At 51.4% G+C, this 18200-nt stretch overlaps 1 non-coding gene and 3 pseudogenes across 1 annotated transcript; all 4 read right to left on the reverse strand.

Moving 5' to 3' along the window:
* Positions 1 to 416: 416 nt before the first annotated feature.
* LOC146722437 (large subunit ribosomal RNA) lies at positions 417 to 2557 on the reverse strand (annotated as a pseudogene).
* Positions 2558 to 3599: 1042 nt separating this feature from the next.
* On the reverse strand, positions 3600 to 3754 carry LOC114935956 (5.8S ribosomal RNA). The gene has a single exon (XR_003820607.1). It is a non-coding gene; the product is annotated as a 5.8S ribosomal RNA (ribosomal RNA).
* Positions 3755 to 4562: 808 nt separating this feature from the next.
* On the reverse strand, positions 4563 to 5291 carry LOC146722438 (small subunit ribosomal RNA; annotated as a pseudogene; the record flags this gene model as incomplete).
* A 4828-nt stretch (positions 5292 to 10119) lies between these two features.
* On the reverse strand, positions 10120 to 12435 carry LOC146722439 (large subunit ribosomal RNA; annotated as a pseudogene).
* Positions 12436 to 18200: the final 5765 nt, after the last annotated feature.

Consider the following 18200-nt stretch of genomic DNA (forward strand, 5'->3'; position numbering starts at 1 on the left):
CGCTTGGTTCGCCCTTGAGACAGAATAACAAATAATGCATTCGCGTAATATCTGACAATTCTGCGTTATCTAAAATTACCGAGCAAAAATGATCGCGAAAGGTTTCCCAATCGCTAAAATTTCCAGTAAATTTGAGTAAACTTATCCGTGGTAGTTGCGGTGATGCCTTGGTAGAGCCGATTGAAGAATTATTGCCTCCGGACTCTTGGGTATCGTCATTGACAGGTTGTGTCAACTTCTGGTACTTCTCTGACATGTAATTCAATGTCTCATAAAATTTATCCTCGCAATCAATGAACAGTTGATCAGTGAAGTCTTTTTCTTCTCGAAACTCAAGGTGTGGAAGTGGCCAGGAGTTCCGCATGAGTTTGATCGCAGAGCGCGAAATTCGTCTTCAATAAATCCATGCATTGTTGAATGGTCGTACGGGTAAGTTTTATCCTTGGAGTCTTCTTAAAATTGATGAGTGCCCGTTCGATTAAATACATGGCGGCCTTTTGCAATTCAATCTTTTTTTCATCGTGTAAGAATACTGTTGGTTTATCGTAATGTTCACGTGCAGACGATGACAAGTACAGAGCTATCACGTGAGTCAATCGATAAAGAAAGAGACAGAAAGACGACACTCGAGTATATTGTACGCCGTCATTGACATAGGATTTCTCCTAGGGCTTAGGATCGACTGACTCGTGTGCAACGGCTGTTTACACGAAACCCTTCTCCACGTCAGTCCTCCAGGGCCTCGCTGGAGTATTTGCTACTACCACCAAGATCTGCACCGACGGCGGCTCCAGGCAGGCTCGCGCCCAGATCCTTCTGCGCTCACCGTCGCGACCCTCCTACTCGTCAGGGCTTCGTGACGACGCGAGAGAAGACTAACGCCCGCTCCCGGTTGCCGCCCCACTTGCCGCTGACGGCAGAGTATATGCTCGACGCTTCAGCGCCATCCATTTTCAGGGCTAGTTGCTTCGGCAGGTGAGTTGTTACACACTCCTTAGCGGATTCCGACTTCCATGGCCACCGTCCTGCTGTCTTAAGCAACCAACGCCTTTCATGGTGTCCCATGAGCGTCGAGTTGGGTGCCTTAATTCTGCGTTTGGTTCATCCCACAGGGCCAGTTCTGCTTACCAAAAATGGCCCACTTGGCACTCTGATCCGAAGATGCTCGTGGCTTCATAATTCAAGAAAGCCAGAGATCTCACCCATTTAAAGTTTGAGAATAGGTTGAGGTCGTTTCGGCCCCAAGGCCTCTAATCATTCGCTTTACCAGATAAGACTCGCGCGCGTTCCGTGCGGAACGGCCGAGTGCCAGCTATCCTGAGGGAAACTTCGGAAGGAACCAGCTACTAGATGGTTCGATTAGTCTTTCGCCCCTATACCCAGTTCCGACGATTGATTTGCACGTCAGAATCGCTACGGACCTCCATCAGGGTTTCCCCTGACTTCGTCCTGACCAGCTTCTCTTCTCGCGATGAGAACGAGACGCCCCGGGAGTGCGAGGCCGCATCGCGACGCGGCCCATCCTCCCTAGGTCGACGGCCAGGGCCGACTTTCACTTTCATTACGCCTTTAGGTCTCGCGACAAGTCCCAATGACTCGCGTACATGTTAGACTCCTTGGTCCGTGTTTCAAGACGGGTCCTAAGAGTACCCAAAGCAGTAGCGTCGCCGACCGGTATTGGTCTCCCGCGAGACCGCGGGAGACGTTCGCAGGCCTGTCGAAGGTGTACCGTACTGTAACCAACAGCGGGCCAGGACCGGGGACGGCGCGAAGTCCGTAACCTCCGAGTACCGTGGCGCGCGCTTGCGACGGTCTCGACGCACCGTGAATAGTGCGGCCTGATACCTTGCGCGTACCGCCGAGCAGCCGGCCGGGCGACCGAGGGTTTGTCGCGTGCCGTTTTAAAGGCGACGCGACAGACACCGCACCCGGGCCGTAGACCGGCACCCAGCGGGTCGCGACGTTCTACTTGGGGAGAAGTGCACGACGACGAGCGCCGGACATCGGCGCACGGTAGCGTGCCCGCGCGCGAGCCGCAAGGACTCCGCGGGACATCGCCGACCGACGCGAAGCCAGCGCCGCTGACGATGAATCTCCCCGTTCGATCTTTTGGGTTTCTTAGGTTTACCCCTGAACGGTTTCACGTACTCTTGAACTCTCTCTTCAAATTTCTTTTCAACTTTCCCTCACGGTACTTGTTCGCTATCGGTCTCGTGGTCGTATTTAGCCTTAGATGGAGTTTACCACCCACTTAGAGCTGCACTCTCAAGCAACCCGATTCTAAGGAGAGATCCTCCCGAGGCGCGCACCGGTCGCTACGGGCCTGGCACCCTCTACGGGTAAGTGGCCCTATTCAAGATGGACTTGGACGCGACGCGGCACCTCGGGAAAAGCGGATCCTCCTAAACACCACATTTCCCTGCGGCGGAACCGCGGGATTCGGTGCTGGGCTCTTTCCTGTTCGCTCGCCGCTACTAAGGAAATCCTGGTTAGTTTCTTTTCCTCCGCTTAATAATATGCTTAAATTCAGCGGGTAATCTCGCCTGCTCTGAGGTCGTCGCATAGTGAGTTTTCGTAGCCGTTTGCCTCCTCCGCGTCGCTCATCGTCGTCTCTCCTCTATAATATATATTAATAAGAGGGAGAGAGAGAGAGAGCGTCGAACGAGAGAGCAGCAGCGGCAGCACACGAAATACGCGAGAAGGCAAATCGCCGGGGCGCTAACCGCACACACACTCGTTGGTGGTAATGGAGACGATATATCGCGGGGTTCGAGATTCTCGGCTCTCCCTTCTCTTTTATATACGAAATTCGGGCGGAATCGATTCGACGAGTACACGACGCGGCGCGCCGGTCCCCTTTTTTCGTTTTACGAAAATTTCGTGGACTCGGACACGCGGTCGGCTCGTGATTCAAAACCCTTCTCCGTAAAGAGGTAAAGGATTACGAATGCTCTCTCCGCCGGACGACGACGCGCCGTATATTTCTCCGTAATACCGTTATGTGTGCGGGCAAGGGCGCCTCGGCATAAGACGCGCGAGCGCTATCGCACCGAGAGACGCGGCACAGAGTGCGAGAGCAGTCCGGTCAGTCTGTGTGATGTACGGAGAGGAGAGACGGTGAGACAAGCGCTACCTACTTTCGGGAGACAACGACGCACGCGCCGCTCTAGGGAAAGCGGTGCCATTCACCGTCCTGACCCTTTTTTTGGCCGTTTGTTGCTCCCTTCGCGCGCGCTCTTACTCTCATCCCATTTCTCCTCGGCTCTCGCGTACACATCACGACTTGGATACACAAACACGCTCCACCTCTTAATTCGCGCAGCATTCTCTGGGCGCGCGTTCGCCAACGTTTTACACGCTTGTGCGCTTCTCCTCCTTATTATTATTATTATTATTTCGGTGTGTCATTTCAGACGACGCCAGGATTTGCACCGCGGCCGGTCGGCGCGGCACAGACACCTCGGGCGAACGTCCAACGATCGCTCGTACGCCCATTGTAAGCGTTGCACAGGGCACAGGCGACGCGCGCGCCATTCTCTGGTCGCCCGCGTCGTGGCCGTGCGCGCTTTTCGGGCGCAAGCAGTTTAGGGGTACTAAAACGACCCTCAGCCAGGCGTGGTCCGGGAATTGTATCCGTGGACCGCAATGTGCGTTCGAAATGTCGATGTTCATGTGTCCTGCAGTTCACAAGTTGACGCGCAATTAGCTGCGTTCTTCATCGACCCACGAGCCAAGTGATCCACCGTTCAGGGTAATCGTTCGAAATTTTTGCGTTCGCGAAGAAACGCGCTTCTCGTTCAACCATCGTGGTCTCTTCTCTCGGACGAGAGAGAGAGAATAATCGTGGTGGCTCTTCGATCAGCCTGTCCGCGCGCGTCCGAGGACGCGCGCGGACCGCCGCCTCCCGCCAGGGAAGGCTACGGCACAAAGATAGAGTTGTGTGTTTCTCGTTCGGAGCGTCTCTCCCGCAACGGGAGAGCCGGGGCGGAAGCTCTTTGAAGAAACCGTCGGACCGACACAGTTGACAGATTGGTCGAAATATCATCGATCCCTTCTCTGTGTTATATATATATTATAATAATATATGGGGGTTCTCTCGCTCGGCACTCGCGGTCGCACACCGTGTGTTCTCGGCACGCTGACCGCTGCCCCGCGACAACGGGGAGGGCGCGCGTCGACGAACGTCGTGGGTGCTGCACACACGCGTGCGCGGGCATAGGTTACCACCGGTTCGCGCTCAACGCCGAATCGACGCTCTGTGTGTGTGTGGCCGGAGAATGGCACACACACGAGCGTCATCGCGAAGCGTCTCGCTCCGAATCGTCGTCGAACACCGCCGGGCGCGCTGCTCTGCTTGCCGACTACTTTCGGTCAGAGAGGCGCGACGGCGTCCGTCGTTATATCAAAACACAACCAACAAATTCCGTCAAATCCGTTATTTTCTTTTTCTCTGAGAGCGCCTTTTCAGCGCGTCCATTCAGTCGCCGACTGCTGCGAGCGCGCGTCTCTCCCAAAAGAGAGGACTCTCGACGCAGAGCAGGACCTCCGGAACGTTAATGATCCTTCCGCAGGTTCACCTACGGAAACCTTGTTACGACTTTTACTTCCTCTAAATGATCAAGTTTGGTCATCTTCCCGGCAACATCGGCAATGCCGAGACATTGCCGCGCACCAGTCCGAAGACCTCACTAAATCATTCAATCGGTAGTAGCGACGGGCGGTGTGTACAAAGGGCAGGGACGTAATCAACGCGAGCTTATGACTCGCGCATACTGGGAATTCCTCGTTCATGGGGAACAATTGCAAGCCCCAATCCTAGCACGAAGGAGGTTCAGCGGGTTACCCGGGCATTTCGGCCAGGGAACACACGCTGATTCCTTCAGTGTAGCGCGCGTGCGGCCCAGAACATCTAAGGGCATCACAGACCTGTTATTGCTCAATCTCGTGCGGCTAGAAGCCGCCTGTCCCTCTAAGAAGATTTGTTTGTACGTTGGTAGTAAAAACCCGCCAGCCGAAGCCGGGGGCCTTCGCGATACCATAAGGATACGCCTATTTAGCAGGCTAGAGTCTCGTTCGTTATCGGAATTAACCAGACAAATCGCTCCACCAACTAAGAACGGCCATGCACCACCACCCACCGAATCAAGAAAGAGCTATCAATCTGTCAATCCTTCCGGTGTCTGGGCCTGGTGAGGTTTCCCGTGTTGAGTCAAATTAAGCCGCAGGCTCCACTCCTGGTGGTGCCCTTCCGTCAATTCCTTTAAGTTTCAGCTTTGCAACCATACTTCCCCCGGAACCTAAAAGCTTTGGTTTCCCGGAAGCTGCCCGCCGAGTCATCGGAGGAACTTCGGCGGATCGCTAGCTGGCATCGTTTATGGTTAGAACTAGGGCGGTATCTGATCGCCTTCGAACCTCTAACTTTCGTTCTTGATTAATGAATGAGGGAGAGAATGAGAGCGTTGCGGAAGTGAGTGAGATAGCGTGTATGAGAGTATTTGGTGCGAGACTCCGTAAATTCCTGTTTACGGAGACGAACAAAATTTCAAAGATTGCGAGTGAGAAAATACTGGACATTGTGGGAGAATATGAGGAACAAATGATGAAAATGTTGTGCAAAAATGAGAGAATACAGGGAAAACTGGATGAGTGTATGCGTCGAGCGAGTCGGGATTTAGCCTACGTCGGAAGTGGAATAAGCTATGCGAGCGTGAGTGCGAAAAATGTTGAAAAGAGCGTGATTGAAAAGGTACAGGAAGTGAATGTGAAAACGAGTGAAAACAAAAGAGAAGAGTTATGCGGTAATAGTGAGAGCGGATGATGCAAGTGCGAGTGTGACAAGTGAGGAAGTAAAGGAGAGAATGATGAAGCATGTGAGCAAGTCACTGAATGTGCGTGTGAAAGCGGTGAGGAAAGTGAGGAATGGAGGTGTAGCGATTGAGACGATGAGCGAGAGTGAGTTGAAAAAAATAAGAGAGTGTGGTCAGTTTAAGAATGCTGGCCTAAAGGTTGAGCTGCCTCGCAAGATAGGCCCAAAGATCATCTTGTACGATGTGCCGAATGATATGGCGAGTGAAGTGTTAATGAGAGAAATGTATGAGAGAAGCTTGAAAGGGCGAGTGGATGAGAGAGTATTTATGGAACGTGTGCGTGTTGTGAGTAGGAATGCGAAGAAAGATGCAACCTGCGGAAATGTGATATTAGAAGTTACGAGTGCAATAAGAAATGTGCTCTGTAGTGACGGACGAGTGTTTGTGCATTGGAAGGCCTTTAGGGTGAAAGAGTTTTTCAGTGTGCTGAGGTGCCACAAGTGCTTCGCATTTGGGCACATGATGCGGCAATGCACCGAAAAGGAAAGACTGTGCCAAAAATGTGGATGTGTAGGACACATGATGAGAGATTGTAAAAAGGAAAGTGTGTGTAGAAACTGTAAGCTGAAAGGGAGCAAATGTGATCACTCGGTTCTGTCCGAAGTGTGTCCGGAATACGTGAGAGCGTTAGAGAGAGAGAAAGCGAGAATAAATGACGAATGAATGGTGCGTGAATGTGGTGCAGTATAGTTATAACGCCAGAGAGCGTATGCGGTTATGTGTGATCTGGGTGAGATGATGCGCGAACGTCGAGTGAGTGTAGCACTGCTGCAAGAACCGTATGAAAGGCATGGACGTGTGGTGGGCTTGCCCATAGGTATGGATGTGATTGTGTGCGAAAGTGGGACGGTGAAAGCAGCAGTGGTGGTAAATGACTCTAGGTTAGACGTGATGTGCGTGAGAGAGTGTACGAATAAGCTTGGAGTGAGTGTGTGGTTGAAGGGGGACTTTGGCGAAATGTATGTGGTGTCCATGTATTGCCAGTATGGTAAGTGTATCGAGCCGTACTTGGCGTACATGGACAGAGTATGTGAGACGGCCGGGAGAAAGCGTCTGCTGATAGGTATGGATGCGAATGCCGTCTCTCCCTTGTGGTATAGCAAGGGTGGAGGCAGCAGAGAGAATGAAGCGCGTGGTAGAGTGATTGAGGAATGGATGATTGCGAGCGGGATGAATGTTGTTGAATGAGCCAAGCGAGTTTTACTCGTTCAGCGGGCCGAATGGGAGTGACATCGATGTCACTTTCGTGAACGGCGTGAATGGAGGGTGCCGGTATGAGTGGGAAGTAAAGCCCGACTGGGGAGTGAGTGACCATAACGTATTGTTAATACGGATGGTACACAGAGAGAATGTAGGTACGAATGAGGGCATGCGTAGATGGGTGTGCAAGGACGTAGACTGGGAAGGATATATGTGTGATATGCGAGAGAGTGCGTTAGAGGATGCAGCGAGCGCCATAGACGAAGCGGATGCGCAGAGCTGTGTAGAGCGAATGATGAAATGGATCCATAGTGCGAATGATCGATGGATGAAGAGGTGTAAACCTGTGTATGCTAGGAAGCTTGTGTGGTGGACGGATGAGCCTGAGAAACTGAAGAAGGCTGTAGGAAGGAACAGACGTGCCTACCAGCGTGCGAGAAAGAGGAATGGAAGCAAAGTGGAAGAAAGAATGAATGAATATAAGTATGTTTTGCGGGAGTATAAGGAGGAAATGCGAAGAGTGAAAGAGGAGAATTGGAAGCGATTTGTGTGCGTGACTGGGACGAGAGATCCATGGAGCGATGTATATAAGGTGTGCATGGGAAAGCGTGATAGGGTAAGATTAAGTGGCATAAAAGTGGGTGATAGAGTGACGAGTACATGGAAAGAAAGCGCGGATGAGCTAATGAAGAGATTCTTCCCGGCAGCAAGGACGAACGTGGCCATAGACGCCAGGGGAGACGTGAGGGAGGAAGAAAAGCAGTTTAAATGGAGCGAAGTGGATGTGGCAGTGAGATCGATGAAAGTGGGTAAGGCACCTGGTATGGATGGTGTGAGTGCTGAGATGTTGCGAGCGATTTGGCGTGCTGTCCCGGTATGGATGAAAAGAATGTGTGATGTATGTCTGAATACAGCGTGTTTCCCCCCGGCGTGGAAGACTGCGCAGGTGGTAGTGTTATTGAAGTCCCCCGATAAACCTAGGTCGGACCCTGGGTCTTATAGGCCCATTTGACTGCTGTCCGTGCTGGGGAAAGTGTTGGAGCGAATGATGGTTGGAAGACTCGAGCGAACGATGTGTGGAAGAATGTGTGACGCCCAGTACGGATTCGTAAGGAATCGGTCGACCGAGGATGCATGGAATCGAGTGCATGACTGGGTGAATGGGTCGGAGAGAAAGTATGTGTTAGGAGTGTTCGTGGACTTCAAAGGAGCGTTTGATAACCTAGAGTGGGAATGTGTGATCGAGAAATTGCGTGAGGTTGAATGTGAAGAAATTGAATTATGGAAGAGCTATTTTAGCGGCAGGCGTGTATGCATGATGGGTGCGTGTGACACAGTGTGGAAAGACGTAAAGCGTGGCTGCCCGCAGGGCTCCATCTGTGATCCATTTATATAAAACCTAATGATGGATGAACTGTTGTGGCGGCTGCGTGAGAGTGAATGTAAAGTGGTTGCGTACGCGGATGACTTGTTGTTGGTCGTGGAAGGACAGAGCCGAGCGGAGTTGGAAAGAAAGGGTACTAAGTGGATGAGAATTGTGTACGAATGGGGAGTGAAAGTAGGTGTGAGTGTGTCTGAGAACGTCTTAGGACACCTGCGATATTCTTTGACAGATGTACCGCCCCAGTCAAACTCCCCGCCTGGCAGTGTCCTCGAATCGGATCACGCGGGAGTATTAACGGCGATCGGCCGAGGCCTCACGCCACTCTGACACGCTTGGCTCTAGAACACCGTGACCGCCGGGGCGCGAAGCCCTCGGGGCACGCGCTCCGCCTAACCGAGGTAAGGAAACGATGAAAGTAGTGGTATTTCACCGGCGATGTTGCCATCTCCCACTTATGCTACACCTCTCATGTCTCCTTACAGTGCCAGATTAGAGTCAAGTTTAACAGGGTCTTCTTTCCCCGCTAATTTTTCCAAGCCCGTTCCCTTGGCCAGTGGTTTCGCTAGACAGTAGATAGGGACAGTTATTGTAAGAGCTGTTGACACGAAAGCAACAGACTCCGGCTGCCTCGCCCCTACGGGCATACGCCACAACTGCTACCCACCGTCCCACGAAACCGCCCCGAGAACGGCAGTAGAAAAATCCAGCAGCGCCTGCGGGCGTGCGCAGGATGGACAGTTTAGCCGCGACGAGCGAGCCCTCCTGCTCCTCCAACCGATTTACCTCCTAGGGACCACACTTACGCCGTTGGACACGGTATGCGTGTTAGGCTGGTACGGTCCCGCATCTCGCCCGCCGCGCCCACGGGGACCACGGGGAGGCCTGTCCATTTGTGTCCCGGCCTGGACACACGCTCTAACCCTGTTGGGTGGAAGTTTTTGGAAGGGAGGGAAGGATGACTAGTAGATAGGGACAGTGGGAATCTCGTTAATCCATTCATGCGCGTCACTAATTAGATGACGAGGCATTTGGCTACCTTAAGAGAGTCATGGTTACGACCGCACCGGGGGGTCTGGGGTGGCGGTTAGCCCCCCCCAGTAAGCGCCCCCAGCGGTGCCGGGCGGCTACATCGCGGTTACTCCCCTTCCGCTAGAATCGGGATCCACACCTGGGATTTTCCCCTTACAGCGCACATACACTGCGTATTACGTACGCCAGGACAAGCAGATCCTTCAGACGTAGGGGCCCGTTTACCCGCGCTTGCTTGAATTTCTTCACGTTGACATTCAGATCACTGGGCAGAAATCACATTGCGTCAACACCCGCGAGGGCCATCGCAATGCTTTGTTTTAATTAGACAGTCGGATTCCCCTAGTCCGTGCCAGTTCTGAGCTGAGCGTTGAATGGCGGCCGAAGAGGACGACCACGACGGCTCGCGCCGCCACGGAAGCCTCGCAGCAAGGAAGATCCGCGGGAGGCCAAAGCACGGGACCGAGCTCGGATCCCGGGACCGGCGCGAGAACGCCGACCGTTCACCTCGCCCAGGCCCGGCACGTCAGCCAGACCCGCTTCCCGACCAAGCCCGACACGCCCCGCTCCTCAGAGCCAATCCTTATTCCGAAGTTACGGATCCAATTTGCCGACTTCCCTTACCTACATTATTCTATCGACTAGAGGCTCTTTACTTTGGAGACCTGCTGCGGATATGGGTACGAACCGGCGCGACACCTCCACGTGGCCCTCTCCTGGATTTTCAAGGTCCGAGGGGAAAATCCGGACACCGCCGCAACTGCGGTGCTCTTCGCGTTCCAAACCCTATCTCCCTGCTAGAGGTTTCCAGGGAACTCGAACGCTTATACAGAAAAGAAAACTCTTCCCGGATCTCCCGACGGCGTCTCCAGGTCATTTTGGGTTACCCCGACGAACACTCTTACGAGGGTTTGAATTGTATGCGGTTCCGCTGCCGGGTTCCGGAATAGGAACCGGATTCCCTTTCGCCCGACGGGCGTGTGTCTTTCGTATAATATTTATTATTATTTCTCGACACTCGAGTATATTGTACGCCGTCATTGACATAGGATTTCTCCTAGGGCTTAGGATCGACTGACTCGTGTGCAACGGCTGTTTACACGAAACCCTTCTCCACGTCAGTCCTCCAGGGCCTCGCTGGAGTATTTGCTACTACCACCAAGATCTGCACCGACGGCGGCTCCAGGCAGGCTCGCGCCCAGATCCTTCTGCGCTCACCGTCGCGACCCTCCTACTCGTCAGGGCTTCGTGACGACGCGAGAGAAGACTAACGCCCGCTCCCGGTTGCCGCCCCACTTGCCGCTGACGGCAGAGTATATGCTCGACGCTTCAGCGCCATCCATTTTCAGGGCTAGTTGCTTCGGCAGGTGAGTTGTTACACACTCCTTAGCGGATTCCGACTTCCATGGCCACCGTCCTGCTGTCTTAAGCAACCAACGCCTTTCATGGTGTCCCATGAGCGTCGAGTTGGGCGCCTTAACTCTGCGTTTGGTTCATCCCACAGCGCCCGTTCTGCTTACCAAAAATGGCCCACTTGACACTCTGATCTGAAGATGCTCGTGGCTTCTTAATTCAAGAAAGCCAGAGATCTCACCCATTTAAAGTTTGAGAATAGGTTGAGGTCGTTTCGGCCCCAAGGCCTCCAATCATTCGCTTTACCAGATGAGACTCGCGCGCGTTTCGTGCGGAACGGCCGAGTGCCAGCTATCCTGAGGGAAACTTCGGAGGGAACCAGCTACTAGATGGTTCGATTAGTCTTTCGCCCCTATACCCAGTTCCGACGATTGATTTGCACGTCAGAATCGCTACGGACCTCCATCAGGGTTTCCCCTGACTTCGTCCTGACCAGGCATAGTTCACCATCTTTCGGGTCCCAACGTGTACGCTCTGGGTGCGCCTCTTCTCGCGATAAGAACGAGACGCCCCGGGAGTGCGAGGCCGCATCGCGACGCGGCCCATCCTCCCTAGGTCGACGGCCAGGGCCGACTTTCACTTTCATTACGCCTTTAGGTCTCGCGACAAGTCCCAATGACTCGCGTACATGTTAGACTCCTTGGTCCGTGTTTCAAGACGGGTCCTAAGAGTACCCAAAGCAGTAGCGTCGCCGACCGGTATTGGTCTCCCGCGAGACCGCGGGAGACGTTCGCAGGCCTGTCGAAGGTGTACCGTACTGTAACCAACAGCGGGCCAGGACCGGGGACGGCGCGAAGTCCGTAACCTCCGAGTACCGTGGCGCGCGCTTGCGACGGTCTCGACGCACCGTGAATAGTGCGGCCTGATACCTTGCGCGTACCGCCGAGCAGCCGGCCGGGCGACCGAGGGTTTGTCGCGTGCCGTTTTAAAGGCGACGCGACAGACACCGCACCCGGGCCGTAGACCGGCACCCAGCGGGTCGCGACGTTCTACTTGGGGAGAAGTGCACGACGACGAGCGCCGGACATCGGCGCACGGTAGCGTGCCCGCGCGCGAGCCGCAAGGACTCCGCGGGACATCGCCGACCGACTCGAAGCCAGCGCCGCTGACGATGAATCTCCCCGTTCGATCTTTTGGGTTTCTTAGGTTTACCCCTGAACGGTTTCACGTACTCTTGAACTCTCTCTTCAAAGTTCTTTTCAACTTTCCCTCACGGTACTTGTTCGCTATCGGTCTCGTGGTCGTATTTAGCCTTAGATGGAGTTTACCACCCACTTAGAGCTGCACTCTCAAGCAACCCGATTCTAAGGAGAGATCCTCCCGAGGCGCGCACCGGTCGCTACGGGCCTGGCACCCTCTACGGGTAAGTGGCCCTATTCAAGATGGACTTGGACGCGACGCGGCACCTCGGGAAAAGCGGATCCTCCCAAACACCACATTTCCCTGCGGCGGAACCGCGGGATTCGGTGCTGGGCTCTTTCCTTTAAGTTTCAGCTTTGCAACCATACTTCCCCCGGAACCCAAAAGCTTTGGTTTCCCGGAAGCTGCCCGCCGAGTCATCGGAGGAACTTCGGCGGATCGCTAGCTGGCATCGTTTATGGTTAGAACTAGGGCGGTATCTGATCGCCTTCGAACCTCTAACTTTCGTTCTTGATTAATGAATGAGGGAGAGAATGAGAGCGTTGCGGAAGTGAGTGAGATAGCGTATATGAGAGTAATTGGTGCGAGACTCCGTAAATTCCTGTTTACGGAGACGAACAAAATTTCAAAGAGTGCGAGTGAGAAAATACTGGACATTGTGGGAGAATATGAGGAACAGATGATGAAAATGTTGTGCAAAAATGAGAGAATACAGGGGAAACTGGATGAGTGTATGCGTCGAGCGAGTCGGGATTTAGCCTACGTCGGAAGTGGAATAAGCTATGCGAGCGTGAGTGCGAAAAATGTTGAAAAGAGCGTGATTGAAAAGGTACAGGAAGTGAATGTGAAAACGAGTGAAAACAAAAGAGAAGAGTTATGCGGTAATAGTGAGAGCGGATGATGCAAGTGCGAGTGTGACAAGTGAGGAAGTAAAGGAGAGAATGATGAAGCATGTGAGCAAGTCACTGAATGTGCGTGTGAAAGCGGTGAGGAAAGTGAGGAATGGAGGTGTAGCGATTGAGACGATGAGCGAGAGTGAGTTGAAAAAAATAAGAGAGTGTGGTCAGTTTAAGAATGCTGGCCTAAAGGTTGAGCTGCCTCGCAAGATAGGCCCAAAGATCATCTTGTACGATGTGCCGAATGATATGGCGAGTGAAGTGTTAATGAGAGAAATGTATGAGAGAAGCTTGAAAGGGCGAGTGGATGAGAGAGTATTTATGGAACGTGTGCGTGTTGTGAGTAGGAATGCGAAGAAAGATGCAACCTGCGGAAATGTGATATTAGAAGTTACGAGTACAATAAGAAATGTGCTCTGTAGTGACGGACGAGTGTTTGTGCATTGGAAGGCCTTTAGGGTGAAAGAGTTTTTCAGTGTGCTGAGGTGCCACAAGTGCTTCGCATTTGGGCACATGATGCGGCAATGCACCGAAAAGGAAAGACTGTGCCAAAAATGTGGATGTGTAGGACACATGATGAGAGATTGTAAAAAGGAAAGTGTGTGTAGAAACTGTAAGTTGAAAGGGAGCAAATGTGATCACTCGGTTCTGTCCGAAGTGTGTCCGGAATACGTGAGAGCGTTAGAGAGAGAGAAAGCGAGAATAAATGACGAATGAATGGTGCGTGAATGTGGTGCAGTATAACTGCCAGAGAGCGTATGCGGTTATGTGTGATCTGGGTGAGATGATGCGCGAACGTCGAGTGAGTGTAGCACTGCTGCAAGAACTGTATGAAAGGCATGGACGTGTGGTGGGCTTGCCCATAGGTATGGATGTGATTGTGTGCGAAAGTGGGACGGTGAAAGCAGCAGTGGTGGTAAATGACTCTAGGTTAGACGTGATGTGCGTGAGAGAGTGTACGAATAAGCTTGGAGTGAGTGTGTGGTTGAAGGGGGACTTTGGCGAAATGTATGTGGTGTCCATGTATTGCCAGTATGGTAAGTGTATCGAGCCGTACTTGGCGTACATGGACAGAGTATGTGAGACGGCCGGGAGAAAGCGTCTGCTGATAGGTATGGATGCGAATGCCGTCTCTCCCTTGTGGTATAGCAAGGGTGGAGGCAGCAGAGAGAATGAAGCGCGTGGTAGAGTGATTGAGGAATGGATGATTGCGAGCGGGATGAATGTTGTTGAATGAGCCAAGCGAGTTTTACTCGTTCAGCGGGCCGAATGGGAGTGACATCGATGTCACTTTCGTGAACGGCGTGAATGGAGGGTGCCGGTATGAGTGGGAAGTAAAGCCCGACTGGGGAGTGAGTGACCATAACGTATTGTTAATACGGATGGTACACAGAGAGAATGTAGGTACGAATGAGGGCATGCGTAGATGGGTGTGCAAGGACGTAGACTGGGAAGGATATATGTGTGATATGCGAGAGAGTGCGTTAGAGGATGCAGCGAGCGCCATAGACGAAGCGGATGCGCAGAGCTGTGTAGAGCGAATGATGAAATGGATCCATAGTGCGAATGATCGATGGATGAAGAGGTGTAAATCTGTGTATGCTAGGAAGCTTGTGTGGTGGACGGATGAGCTTGAAAAACTGAAGAAGGCTGTAGGAAGGAGCAGACGTGCCTACCAGCGTGCGAGAAAGAGGAATGGAAGCAGAGTGGAAGAAAGAATGAATGAATATAAGTATGTTTTGCGGGAGTATAAGGAGGAAATGCGAAGAGTGAAAGAGGAGAATTGGAAGCGATTTGTGTGCGTGACTGGGAAGAGAGATCCATGGAGCGATGTATATAAGGTGTGCATGGGAAAGCGTGATAGGGTAAGATTAAGTGGCATAAAAGTGGGTGATAGAGTGACGAGTACATGGAAAGAAAGCGCGGATGAGCTAATGAAGAGATTCTTCCCGGCAGCAAGGACGAACGTGGCGATAGACGCCAGGGGAGACGTGAGGGAGGAAGAAAAGCAGTTTGAATGGAGCGAAGTGGATGTGGCAGTGAGATCGATGAAAGTGGGTAAGGCACCTGGTATGGATGGTGTGAGTGCTGAGATGTTGCGAGCGATTTGGCGTGCTGTCCCGGTATGGATGAAAAGAATGTGTGATGTATGTCTGAATACAGCGTGTTTCCCCCCGGCGTGGAAGACTGCGCGGGTGGTAGTGTTATTGAAGTCCCCCGATAAACCTAGGTCGGACCCTGGGTCTTATAGGCCCATTTGACTGCTGTCCGTGCTGGGGAAAGTGTTGGAGCGAATGATGGTTGGAAGACTCGAGCGAACGATGTGTGGAAGAATGTGTGACGCCCAGTACGGATTCGTAAGGAATCGGTCGACCGAGGATGCATGGAATCGAGTGCATGACTGGGTGAATGGGTCGGAGAGAAAGTATGTGTTAGGAGTGTTCGTGGACTTCAAAGGAGCGTTTGAAAACCTAGAGTGGGAATGTGTGATCGAGAAATTGCGTGAGGTTGAATGTGAAGAAATTGAATTATGGAAGAGCTATTTTAGCGGCAGGCGTGTATGCATGATGGGTGCGTGTGACACAGTGTGGAAAGACGTAAAGCGTGGCTGCCCGCAGGGCTCCATCTGTGATCCATTTATATGAAACCTAATGATGGATGAACTGTTGTGGCGGCTGCGTGAGAGTGAATGTAAAGTGGTTGCGTACGCGGATGACTTGTTGTTGGTCGTGGAAGGACAGAGCCGAGCGGAGTTGGAAAGAAAGGGTACTAAGTGGATGAGAATTGTGTACGAATGGGGAGTGAAAGTAGGTGTGAGTGTGTCTGAGAACAAGACTGTGATGATGTTGATGAAAGGTAGTATGGCTGGGACGAGGCCTCCCAATGTACGAGTGAATGATAGATGCGTGAGGTATGCGAGGAGCGTAAAATATCTGGTTGTTTGTGTGAGTAAAAGGATGAACTACAGGTTGCATCTGGAGTGTCTGAGAAAGAAATGTATGAATGTGGTGGGAAAATTAAGACGCGTGTTGAGAAGTTGATATGGGTGGGTTTGCAAACGAGAAAGGAAATTCTGTGACTGGAAAGTTGGTGAGGAATACACAAGGCGCAAGGTTCTAAGATTCAATATGTCGGATAGATGAGAGGAAAATGGGTGTTCATGAAAAAGAGAGGAGAAAAGGAGTTCGTGTGTGGGATGGATGGGTAAATGGAGGGGAGTGCAGGGGTATGTGGTAGATAGTTTATGGTAATTAGAGTAGCCAGGATGGCAGAAGCTATTTAAAAATAATGGCGAGGAAATCGAAAGGGAGGAGGAGACACAAGGGGGCGAGCTGTAAATCATGTCGACGTAGGTTCGCACGGAGGCGAGAGAGACTAGGAACTGGGTGGATACATGTATCCGGCGCGGCGCATTGCGTTGAGGAACATAATTGAGGGTTGATTTTGACGTGCGGTGCGCGGAGCGAGGTGCGTGGCGTTTCTGACTGTCTGTAGCACTGTCTACTCCCCATGCTTCCACGTGCCCCTTCGTTCCCCTATTTCCCTAGTCCTTCCTTTATTTTCAGTGTTTTAATTATCATTTCCATGATTTCCGCACAGCTCCTTTCTATTTCTTTCATCCCTTCGTCTTTTTCTATTAGCTCCTTTTTTTCGTCCTCCTTTGTCGCTTCGTTCCTTACTGTTCGAGTCATCCGTTTCTTTCTTTAACCTCCATTTTCCACTAGGAAGTCATTGTAAGAAGGGGTAGGCTATAAAATTGTGTTCCGGTTTCTCGTTGTTTTTTTTCCTTCTTTTACTCTTCCTATTTATGTTTTCTTTCCCGTTTCGGGGTGATCGTATTTCTATTCCATTTACGTTCTTTTCAGAATATATTTAATAGTTCTATAAATTAAGTTTACACTGTATTAAATTATAAATAACGAATGTCACAAGGTTTCTCTCGTCTTTTTTATTTCCCCTCTATTCTCGATCGCTCTCTTTATCCCTTGTTTGAGCCTGGGCTATCTCTGAAAAATCCCTTGCTTCCTTGACAAAGTGCAATTGTAAGTTTGAAATTAATTCCTTGTCTCCTGCTTGGTTGTCTTTGTGCTTCTTCTGTTCTCTCTTTTTGTCATTACGATAGAGAAGATAAATTGGCTCTTTGCTTTCTGACTTCATCTCATTCTGCCATATCACCTCGCGTTTCACTAAGAAAGTAGGGACTGGTTTTTTCAAGTGGTTAGTAAGGAGGTGTGAATTCTTTGTTTTTTTTTGCTTTGGGGAGGGAGCGCCCTTGTATTTACGTTTGTGTACTCGGTTTCTGTTCACGAGCGGGTATTGGCGCAGAAGCGAATTTCATATGTAGATCGTTTTTTTGTTCGTGTTTTTAATCTCTCAATCCTATGTTCGGCCTTTCAGTGATAATCTTTTGATCTGTTCTACTCAGATGCGGGTATTAACTTTTTGCCTGGAGTTATAGATAATGACGTGGAAAATCCGATTGGCGACTAAGGGGGAGCGTCGTTGCCGTGTATGGCGGTGTGGGCAATGGGGGAATGGGCAGCTTTGGGCTAATATCACCGGCGGTAGAGTGCTGATATTGTAATATGTTTTGATGCGGACTGGAGGTTGATGGTGCTGGTCTGGTGGGAAAATCCGTTTGTACCTGTGGGGAAGTTCGATTTTTGCAGTAGATGGAGTACGCAAGGATAGGACGGCTTTCAGAAGAAAGGAGGGCATGCTGAAAAGAGGAAAGAGAAGCCGATGTTCCTAGGAACTAGTCCGACCAACTTGCCTGTGAGGTGTATTCCCTCCTACCGCTTTTATTTTTCCTCTCCACTCAAGATCCCACCCCACACCTTTCCTCTTTACTTTGTCCGGCCAGAGAGGGCGGGAGGGGGAGCCTTTCGTTCTGTTGTTTATTATTTTTTCGCCCAGCTATATTTCGTTCATTTGTGCGGACAACGCTTTTGCCCCTATCCTCATTTTCTATTCTTTCTCATCTGGTTTTATTTCTAGTTTTTGTTATTTCCTTTATCGGCTATCAAATTGTTGAAGCATCAGAGTAAGTTTCTATGCATGTTTGTCCTGCTGTCCCGGTTATTTTTCGCAGGTTGCCATCGTTCGAATCCTCCATCGTCTTTTCGTTCAATGTTCCCCCGTTTCTCGTTAACCCCTCTTTTGTTTCTTCTTCCTAGCTTTTCCCCCCCTTTCTGCTTGTCTTTCGGGATGCGCTGTGACCCAGCCGCTTAGTTTTAAGTCCTTATTGCCGAATAGTCCTACAACACTCGG

Source organism: Nylanderia fulva, unplaced genomic scaffold (assembly GCF_048542155.1).
Source record: "Nylanderia fulva isolate GAGA-0341 unplaced genomic scaffold, ASM4854215v1 Scaffold314, whole genome shotgun sequence".
NCBI lineage: Eukaryota > Metazoa > Arthropoda > Insecta > Hymenoptera > Formicidae > Nylanderia > Nylanderia fulva.